General features: G+C 46.0%; 1 long non-coding RNA gene across 1 annotated transcript; it reads right to left on the bottom strand.

Annotated features, from left to right (window-relative positions):
- Positions 1 to 4,075: 4,075 nt before the first annotated feature.
- Positions 4,076 to 4,817, bottom strand: LOC135283154 (uncharacterized). The gene is made up of 3 exons (XR_010349019.1): positions 4,729 to 4,817; positions 4,552 to 4,650; positions 4,076 to 4,231 (listed from the first exon to the last, which is right to left on the bottom strand). It is a non-coding gene; the product is annotated as an uncharacterized LOC135283154 (long non-coding RNA).
- Positions 4,818 to 7,443: the final 2,626 nt, after the last annotated feature.

Here is a 7,443-nt window from a genome sequence, read left to right on the forward strand (position 1 = left end):
CCCCTGCCATGGACAGGGACACCTTCCACTGTCCCAGGTTGCTCCAAACCTTGTCCAACCTGGCCTTGGACACTTCTAGAGATCCAAGGGCAGCCTGTGGGCAACATTTTATTTATGTTTCATGAAGGGTTACTTCAGACAAGCTCAGTTTTGTCCTGAGGGCTGAGTGGCAGCTGTCACCTGCATTATTTAATCAGGAGAATCAGAATCCAGCCTCCCCCCACAATGTGAACCCAAGATCAATGGCAACTTGAATGTTCCATGGGGACAAGAGGAGACTGGAACACTCCAGCAGAGCTCATTTGGATGCCACCTGGGTCTGTGCAATTCTAATCCAGCACTGTCAGTAGGAATGTTCTCCCTCTTCTCTGAAAGGAACATTTTGAGTGTTGCCTGTGTGGAAGGTAAAGAGGCCCAGACAATCAATGTGTTGAAGTACATGGCTTTGAATGGAGTGGGGAGATGTAAAGTCACTGAGGAATAAAAAATGTTTCTGGGTACTGATGAAGTACATCCTGTGCTGTGTAGTCTTGGAGCAAGTGTGATCTATTTTGGCTAAAATGACTATGAGAGGTTTTCACAATGCAGAAAAGGAAAAAGCTGGAACTGCTGCTTTTAAATCAGAAAGTGAGAAAAGGAAGATGATGTACACAAGTGAGGCAGATACCATCTGAAACACATCTTTGTTGGCTCTGTGTTATGAGAATAAGCACTACATCACCTGTGGACACAAAATGCACCAGGCTGCACGCCCCCATGGCCCTGCACACCAGCACATGCACACACTCTTCCTACATCCCACATGAGTTCTGTTGTATTTCCAGCCTAGGAGGCTCTCCTGACTACACACAGACAAGATATACATAGGCACAAACTGCATTCTGCTCAGTGGCACAACAATTTGCCGTTTAATCACTACTACAATAATTACTATGGGTGCTGGGATGTATTTAATCATCCTGCATGAGGAGGTGTGAGGGGAAAATGGAACCACCCCAAAACCAGACCCAATAAGATCTCCCTGGGTAATACACGGATATTCTCAGAGCTCTTCCACATGCATCTATCACCCCAAAACTCACATGGATACATATCCTGAATTTCCATTCCCTCCTTCACCCAGGAGCAAACCTCCATCTAAACTTAGGAAACTCTGCCCAAACCTCAGCTGCCATCTATTTACTCCCACACACTCCCTTCCATAGACAAAAAAATTTCCCATCACCGTATTCCTTCTTACCCTGCAGTCAGAAATAAGTCCCAGGAAGCTGCCAGAGGTTTAGAAGCTAAGCCAGCCATGCACAGCTCTGCTGCTGCTGACATTACCAGACAGCATTAATTTAATTCCACTCAGTTATGCTTTTAAATTTGATTTGAAAAATGTGTCATAAAATACCATTAAGTACAGTGCAGCATTTTGAAGCAGGCTGTGATGTTCCCTGCACTGACAAAGTCATGGGGAAGGGAATGTAATTTTCATAGCTAAGTACTGGGGGGCATGTTGGGAGAGATTCCTTTAGAGAGTGGGTTGAGTGAATCAAGAATCTTAAATAAACATTATAGTCACTAAATAATTTCATGGTGTAGCAGATTCAGAGACCTCTGATTTTGTGGTTTAAGGCCAAGGGTTGATGGAGAAAGAAAAGGTAAATACAAGAGGAGAGGAGAGGAGAGGAGAGGAGAGGAGAGGAGAGGAGAGGAGAGGAGAGGAGAGGAGAGGAGAGGAGAGGAGAGGAGAGGAGAGGAGAGGAGAGGAGAGGAGAGGAGAGGAGAGGAGAGGAGAGGAGAGGAGAGGAGAGGAGAGGAGAGGAGAGGAGAGGAGAGGAGAGGAGAGGAGAGGAGAGGAGAGGAGAGGAGAGGAGAGGAGAGGAGAGGAGAGGAGAGGGTGAAGAAGATTTCATAAAATCATGGAGTGGTTTGGGGTGGAAGAGACCTTAAAGATCATCTAGTTCTATTCCCCTACCATGGGCAGGGACACCTCCCACTGTCCCAGGCTGCTCCCAGCCCTGTCCAGCCTGGCCTTGGGCACTGCCAGGGATCCAGGGGCAGCCACAGCTGCTCTGGGCACCCTGTGCCAGAGCCTGCCCACCCTCACAGGGAAGAATTTCTTCCTAATATTGAATCTAAAGTTATCCTCTTTCAGATTAAAGTCATTCTTCCCTGTTCTATCACTACATGTCCATGTAAACAGAAAAAATCAACACCTTTTGATGGCAGGGTGAGTTTTAACTGGTGCCCATTTTAACTCCACATCCACTCTCTGGGAAGTTACATCCCTTACAGCAGGCACTAGAGTCCAGTATCATTTTTGGTTTTCCAAAACACAACTTTTCCTCCAATTTCCATAGGCAGCCCATTTGTTCAGCCTTGTGCTAGGCATCCTCAGAAGTACCTGCACACAGAGCTGGCTTGTCATCTGTAGAAGCTGGCACATAACACCTACAGACCCATACCTGGTAAAGAAGGAGCAGATGGCCTCATGAAAGGACCGCGTTGGAAGCATTTTCTCCTATCCAAAACCTCAGACTCATTTTTCCTCTGTGCTCAATCTGATTTTTATTCTGAGAAGGCAAAAAATGTTGCTGCCTGATTTTAAGAAAAAAATATTTGAGTGAATAAAAAAAATCTGTTAATTGTCATAAATCTGAGTTTCAATTTTGTTGTGAAATTGGCATAACTTCAGACAAAAAGAAACACTAATAGGGGAGTTTTTAAAAAAGTCCTTATGCGCAATAGGTCAGAATTTCCTCCTGATGGTTCTCCCCCTGAAGGATGGGGCTGATGGCTGTGGCACCCCACAAGGAGCTGGCTTAGGGGGCTGCATTTCTCTGTGAAGGTCCTTGGCTTTCCCCCTGCTCTGTTGTGATCCTGTGTGTTTGTGGGGATGAATCTTTTATCACAGAACCTAACACTGACCAACAGCAAAAAAAGATGTGATAATGAGTGTATCTGGACATCTTTGCTCTGGGTTCTTAAGTCAGCCTTAGAAAGATGGAATGCATTGCCTTCACCCTTTTAATTTAAACCTAAAGTGTGGCTCCTGCAAAGTACCCAGTGAGGGGCTCAGAAGTCTCATTTTCTGAAGTGCTGCCCTTTCATCACTCTCCCTTCTCATCTTGCCCACTTCTCTCTCCCTCTTCTCTCCATTATAATTTTCCCTTTGACCCTCTGATTCTCCAAGCAGAGAATGGGATGGCTGCCTGTCCTCAGCCCTTCCCAGGGACACAGAAGTGAATACTGAGGGACTCTCACCCTGGCCAGCACCCAAGTGCTCCCTGACAGCCTTGAAGCACCTGGAGCACGCCTTAGGAATGCTGCGCCATCCACAGCTGCACAGGCCTGGCTGCTGGTGCTGGCACACACCTGGAATACTGAGCAACCCACTCCTCACACTGGAATATTGAATGACCCTCAGCCTCCAGCTCTCCCTGAATACCAAACAGTTCTGCACCTTTACAGCGTCTGGAGGGAAACGTGGCTCAAAACCAATCCTCCTGCAGCAAGGGGGAAAAAAATAAAAAGGTTTGAAAAGATACAGAGTCAGGCTGAAGCTGTGGACTTAGATCCTGAGCTGGGATTTCCAAAGATGGTATGGAATATAAAGTGCCCAAACGTTACTGGAGGATGTGTTGGGAGCTCAGCACCTAATAAAGTTCCTCCAGATATTTTTGTAAAAATCCAGTTTAAAATTGAACACGTTTCCTGGTGCACATAGAAGGGCATTGCTATTCTTAGCAGGTCTGGTGTCAGCAGCACAAGGACAAGGAGCATCTCTGCACTTGGAGAGGGTCAGAGAGGCTGCAGACCTTGTTTGTGAACTTTAAATGACCTACTCGTGAAGCCAAAACACTTGCTGATTTTTCCTTTCCTGGGGTACCTTAGACAGGAAATGCATAACAAAGGTTATTTGGAAACTCATTTTTCCCCTCCAGGGTATTAACAGAAGCTTTACAAAGGCTTATAATCCCTTTAGACAACAGCAGCAAGAGCAGCAGCAACTACAAAGCCCTCAGCTTGGAACTCAATCCCCTGGTGACGGGCTGAACCCTCTGCTGAGGTTGCAAAGGAAAAGAGAAAGGTGTGAAGATATTTACATCAAACACATGGAACAAGAGGGGATTTTAATCAAACTTCTCTTTTTCATCTCTTCTTTCTTCTCTTGGAACCTGCTCTTTCTTTATCCTGATGAAACTCAACGCTTGTATTTTTTTTCCTTTTTTTTTCCTCCCCCCTGTATAAAGGAGGATTAAAAAAAAAAAGAAATTATCACAATCCCGCCTGAAAACTCCAAGTATTAAAAACTCCAGGGCAATGCATCTCCAAAATCTGTAAGACTGTAAGAAGATAAGAGACAAAACCCCACAGAAATATTTCCTCTCTGTGTCTTTGGAAGTTGCAGATGCGTGTATAATACCCCTAAGCCAGGGTAATCTGCTTGCCTCCTCCTGCCTTTCCTGGTGCACGAGGATGTTCTTAGCATTAATATTCCTCACACTCCAGCAAATGAACACCCAGGAGGCAGCTGACTCAATCAGTGCTTGTTTTACTTACTGTGTATCGCTGGGAACAAACCATAAACCAGAGCACGGCAGATCTGTAATGCTCATCTCAATCTGCTTCCCCTGCTTGTTCCAGCCCTGATGAACCTTCCTATGCAGCCAGAATCAAAGGAAAAAGGAATTAAGAAATACATTATAACTAACACATTAACAACATGTGGTAAATTACCATCAGAGATTCCAGTTCCTCGTGGTAGGAGGGTTTGTGGATAAACACATTTGTTTACTTCCTTTTTCCTGCTGTCTCCTCCAGCATGTGATTATTCCTCAGTGACATCACAGCTCCCAGGTCTGACGTCATGACTGTTCCCACGGCAACAAAATTGAATCAAAGACCCATTTGAAACCTGGAGGAAAGATAATTTGGAAAAGGTATTTGACCATTCTTTCCCATAAAATTGATGAGCTCCTACGACTGCTGTTTGAAGGTTGGAATTTGTTTTAATTAGGATGGCACAATCACAAAATGCAGAGGAGCTAGCTGTTATTTTTGGAACAGATACAGCTGCAGGGGAAATGAGAGAGAAGCCTGTACAGACCATAGAGATGAGCTCATTTCACACAGACAGGACCAATGTCCAGGTGGATGGGGTGTGATACGTGGCCCTTGGATCTCTCTGATCAATCCCTGCTATCCCTGATGGAGATCTCCAGTGCAGTCAGCAATTGGAGGGTGCTGGCTGAATCTCTAAGGACTGCAATTGGAGCACAGACACTTTAAAATTAGGATCCTACACTGGGCATCCTAAGTGAGGAGTGATGGATTGTAACTCTCCACCTTCCCAGCATCAAAGGCTGCCTTCCTATCAATTCCTCACAGATCTACTCACTCTAAACCTCACTTTAACCCATCCTACCATTGGTCACTGTATTGACTTGCTCATGAGTCTCCCAGAGAGCCTTTAATTGAATTTGCAGCAGAAGATATAGATCCAAAGAGACAGAGAAGGAGATGATGCTGGGGCAGTGGAAAAAGCTTCAGGAGAAAGTTGCCTCTTGGGAAAGTGATGCTGTGGAAGTTCCTTTGATCCATGGAAAGTAGAGAGGGGCTGAGGGTGGTGAAACGAGCTGTAGGCACAAACATGACTGTAAAGTCATGCAGAAAACTGTTAATACAGAGAGAAATTTGAACAAAGACTTGAATCCAAGACATGAGATTCAGGTGGGGGGATATTCTCAGTGAATTTCCTGATACATGGAAGCCTTTCAGAGGGAAGATGGTAAGTGAAGGGCAACTCCTAACAAAACCTAAACTGGGTGTGTGTAGGGGGGATGGCTGGAAGGTGGTGTCTTATGTATAAATTTTGGTTAAAAGTTCAGCCACATGACCACAATGGCAAGAATTTTGCTGATAGTGAGATTCCTCTATGCTCAGGCTCTTTATCCTCAGGGAAGGGATGGAGGTGGCCATGGCCAGCCAAAGTTTAGTCAAGCCAGCCTCCATCCAACAGCCTTTGCTTGGCTGACGGGCAGGAGAAGGGAATTTAATGCAGCTGCACTTGGAGGGGGGGATTTCATGCTCTGGTGATTCTCCATTCACTGCATTCATCAGCTCCAAAGCCAAGAGCAGCCTGTGGGACCCCTGCCTCCTGCCCTGGGACCTGGATGTGCCTTTGCCCACCCGCTCTGAGACATTGTTTTCCAGCAGTGTGTTCTTGGAGCAGGCTGCACTTACAGCAGGGCCTGGGCAGCAGAAGGCCTGGCAGTGCCAAGCTCTAATCCAAGGACTGGGCATGGTCTTTATGTCTGATAAACAAACAGGGAGTTTGTTTTCACTTGTTTTGTGTTTTAAGTGAGTCTCAGCAAAACTGTCTCAGTACTGTGGGATATGCCTGATTCCCAGGAATTTGTGTCTCATTTTAGGACACAGCGTTCCAAAGTGTTCTACCTCATGCTGGGTGATGCTTGGTTCAAGTGGATCTCCTACCCATAAGAAAAGGATTCTGGGGACATTGAACCAAGCTCTGTTTTGATAATTCTGTTTTTCCTCCCCTCAGGTTTTGTTTACTCACCTCAGTCTCCTTGCCCAGAGCATGCAAATAATGGCAATGCAGATAGGTGCCCCAGGTTGCTTCCTATCCCATCCTTCCTGAAAGGACATCCCCTATTGTTCTTTCTAGGAATTTGAAGTGGTTTCTAAGGACCTGGAGGGACATGCAGTAGCGGTGACACAATGCCTGAGTGCTGCAAAGCAAACAATTTGCCCTCCAGCAAGCACCAGCTCCAGCAGGACTGGGGCCAGTTCTGACTTCACTCAGAGGGGTTTCTTCAGTGCATTGTTTGGAAGGTCAAGCACCTTCTCCTTGCTATTCTTTTTGAATCCCAAATAAAAGAGGCAAAAGAAAAGGGGGCTCTGTAGGATTAGGTGCTCTGAAGAAGGTAAAGACTGGCAGGTCACAGGGAGCTTCTCTGCCAGTCTTGGCCCATGTTTTGAAATAATCTCTGGGCATATGAAATATTGGAATATTTGCCCACCTATAGGATTTTAAAGATCTGGCTTCCTTCTTATAAATGGAGTTTCAATCACTTGCTGCCTGCTCAATATTATGGAGCACACACTCCTCCAGCTGAGCCATGGTAGAAACAGGGATTACTGAGGAGTAAGCTCAGTGCCAGCCCACTCCTGGCTCTCCTTGGCTGGTGCTTTAGGATCACAGGATCATTGAGGCTGGACAAGACCTCTAGGGTCACTGAGTCCAGCCACGGACCTTATACTGCCAGGTTGACTAATCACCACACCTGCATGTTTTTTGAACAATTCCAGGGTAATTCCAGCACTTCCCTGGGCAGCCTTTCTCACAGGCCAGAGCCTCAGTGATGGAGAGTACCCAAATTATCAACGGGAATTGTTGGGAGGATGTGAGTGCTCTCAGCCACTTACTGT

Source organism: Passer domesticus, chromosome 18 (assembly GCF_036417665.1).
Source record: "Passer domesticus isolate bPasDom1 chromosome 18, bPasDom1.hap1, whole genome shotgun sequence".
Taxonomy (NCBI): Eukaryota; Metazoa; Chordata; class Aves; order Passeriformes; family Passeridae; genus Passer; species Passer domesticus.